Source organism: Dipodomys merriami, unplaced genomic scaffold (assembly GCF_024711535.1).
Source record: "Dipodomys merriami isolate MVZ:Mamm:240054 unplaced genomic scaffold, mDipMer1.0.p SCAF_25, whole genome shotgun sequence".
In the NCBI taxonomy this organism is placed as follows: domain Eukaryota; kingdom Metazoa; phylum Chordata; class Mammalia; order Rodentia; family Heteromyidae; genus Dipodomys; species Dipodomys merriami.
Genome location: NW_027203937.1, coordinates 19,625,147 through 19,628,637, shown reverse-complemented (window position 1 = coordinate 19,628,637; position 3,491 = coordinate 19,625,147). Strand labels below are relative to the sequence as shown.

The 3,491-nt window shown below is 34.4% G+C and overlaps 1 pseudogene; it reads right to left on the bottom strand.

Moving 5' to 3' along the window:
* Nucleotides 1-1,627: 1,627 nt before the first annotated feature.
* On the bottom strand, nt 1,628-2,591 carry LOC138836215 (olfactory receptor 52Z1P-like; annotated as a pseudogene).
* Between the last annotated feature and the right edge of the window lie 900 nt (nt 2,592-3,491).

Below are 3,491 nucleotides of genomic sequence, written 5' to 3'. Positions count from 1 at the left end.
CTCAGTGGTAGAGCGCTTGCCTTGCATGCCTGAGGCCCTGGGTTCGATTCCTCAGCACCATATAAGCAAAAAGAAAAAAGCCAGAAATGGTTCTGTGGCTCAAGTGGTAGAGCGCTAGCCTTGAGCTGAAGAGCTGAGGGACAGTGCCCAGGTCCAGAGTTCAGGCCCCACAACTGCCCCCCCAAAAAAAGAAGTATGTCCTCTTTTGCATCTTTGATTTCACTGGGCTGTGGTTTCTTTTTTTACTTTTTTGCTTTGTTTGCCAATTTTCTATACCCTTTCAAAGACTCACTTTTTCATTTAGTTAATTTTTTTGTTATTCTATTACCTTACCTTTTTAATAATTTCAGCTTTCGTATTTATCATTTCTTTTGGTATTGACTTATTTTTTTAAGAACATGCTATATTTAATTCAAGTCTGATTTTATAACATGCTACATAATCTCTGACACTTCAAAATATTTTATGTTCTTATTTCTACATAGCATTTGTATGTGATTTTATAGTAATTGTAGTATATTATACTTAGATAAGATGAGTTTTAGCTCATTTGTCATTAATGTGCATGTAGGATGTTCTTTATTTTTACTTTGTCATCATAACATTGATAATAGAGTTGTGATGCACATATTTATGAATTTGTGTGTATATTTGAGCAAGTGAACATGTGGTTTATTTAGTTCTTAGCTATTACTTTATTATGATTTCTGACTTTTTTGTCCTTGTATTTATTGCATGATGAATACCTTTACCATTGTTAGCAAGCAGTAATCATTATAATGATAGTGAAAATTCTGCGGTCCACAGGGCAATTCATGAGAGAAACCGCTATCTCCACATTCATTTAGAGAGAGTGTATAGATATTATTTCACTTAAATGGTTTTAATTAGAATATATGTAAATAATTTTGGCATATGTTTCTGGTATACTTTCCTATTTCTAAACTGAAAATATTTAAAAACTTTTGTGTCCAGGATTCCCAAAAGTTATAATGTCATTTAATAACTGAAATTTAGTGTGAGAAGGGTGAAAAAAATGCTTTCTTTCTCATCTTGTATATGAGGAATTGTGGGGGGTCAGATGATTACTCAGAAACTAGTAATAAAAAAACTAGCAAACACTCTCACAATCACTAGGCTCTTACAGTATCTTAGGAGCCTTATGTGAATCATCTCATATAAGCTTTAAAACTGCATTTTCATGGCCATAAAATAATAAATATAGTCACTATGTAAATAAAATAAAATCTCAGAAAGTAAGATTTCTCTCTTCTTGGCTGAAATTCTTAATATCTATTAAGATACTATGAGATTTTAAAATTTTTCTTCAATGTGAGGGTGGATCTATAGTCTTCAAGCCTTCCTGTTTCAATATAAAATATTAATATGCTATCAATTCAATTCTTGTGCAATAAACTTATAAAAGCTTTGTCCATAAAAGTTACACTGTGTATACTGTTGTTATTAACAAATGACATATAAACAATAAAAATTTAATATTGTCTCATTTATTCAATTTATAAATTACTAAATCTATCAATCTATTAATTAATAAATCTACAAAATTAGACACATTTCAATTTTGGAATAGCACGGGTAAGTTAAAGACTAAGCTTATTAGTTTTAATCAACACAATAGCTTGTTTATAGAGAAGACCTGAATGAATCTCTCTTGGATTTTCTTGGTCTTGACTCCATAGATGATGGGGTTGAAACAGGGTGGCACAGCCACATAGAGATTAGCAATGAGGATGTGCACACTGACGGAAATGCTGTGGTCTCCAAATCGGTGAGCAAGAAAAGAAAAGAAAAGTGGTATGTAGAACAGGAAGATGTCACAGACATGGGAGCCACAGGTACCCAGAGTCTTATGCAGGGCATCTTGAGAAGGAATTCTAAATATAATACAAAGTATACGCACATAGGAGAAGATAATAATTATCACATCAAAAAGGGAAAAATAAGGCCAAAATCACACCATAGTAGATGTAGACTTTGATGCTGTCACAGGCCAGCCTGGCAATGCCCATGTGTTCACAATATGAGTGACGTGTGATACTCCTCCCACAGTAAGTGAGCCGATAAACCAGAAAAATCAAGGGGAAGCAGATGAAGAAACTCCTAGTTACAGAGGCCATACCCAATTTCCCAATGACTGAGTGGGTTAGGATGGCTGTATATCTCAGTGGATAACAGATGGCCACAAAACGATCAAATGCCATAGCCAGCAATATGGCAGACTCTGTCACAAAGATGAAATGGAGGAAAAACATTTGAGACACACAGCTACCAAAAGAAATTCCCCCAGCTTGGAACCAGAATATGGCTAGCATCTTTGGTGTGGTGACTGTAGACAGTAAGATATCTCCCAAGGCCAACATGGAGAGGAAAAAGTACATGGGCTCATGAAAAGTGAGCTCAGCAAAGATCAGGAATATCAAGAAGGCATTGCCTACAATAGCTTTTATGTACATAGAACAGATGGGGATGGAGATCCAGATGTGTGTATTTTCCAGTCCTGGGATGCCAATCATGGTGTACCAGATGTCTCTGCGGTTGGTCTGATTTGAAGATAGTAGAGAAGTTGTCATCTCTTACTCTGGTCTTCATTGGAACTTGGAATACAACTAGACATGTATAAGGAAGAATCAGCATAAGTGTATGTCCTGACATTGTGGTAATGTCATTGTTTAAGAAAGGCTTTTAATCACTCATACATCAAAGTGAAACCAAATAGATATGTTGCATGAAATGTATCGTGGTTTTGTAAATTGTCTGCTATTAGTAGCAATGACAATGTAAATCCTAGGAAATTTTTATGAGTTTACAATGTGATCCAGGTGCTGCATTTATTGCACTCTGTTCATTAATATGAAACCTTCCTTACAGGAGCTGCTCTTTTCCTCCCTTTGCTAATTTATTTGGAAAGACACATGGATAAAATTAATGTTGCCTTATTTTTCACAATTAATTTAATACTATAATAATAAAACCATATTAATTTTTATATGGTTGCAATATATTTTTCAAGTAAGGCAACTCCATGCAAAGTGAAGCCTCAGATAACATCCTTTTCACTCTGAGCAGAGTATTTTCTCCTGTTGTTTCTCATTTTTATTAGCATTAATTAGTTTTATGAGAATGTTTCATTTTGACATGCCCATGTATGCATGCAACGCACCTAGATCAGACTCGCTAATCTGTCAGTCTCCCTAATTAATTTCAATAAGCTTCATTGTTTCATTTTCCTATCGGTACACAAAGTATTTCAATCATATTCTGCCTCCTAAACTCTGTCCATTTGTCCTCACCCCTACCACTAGCGGAACCAGCATTATATTCTTGTAATTCATTTTTGGGTATACTCATTATTCAAAGTATTCTGATTTTCTCTCCCATTTATTTCTTCTTATTTGTGATTATATATTGGTTTTTCCTTACTTTTTTGCCATTTATATACAAATGTCACTATTACCAGAGAAAGCCAAAAA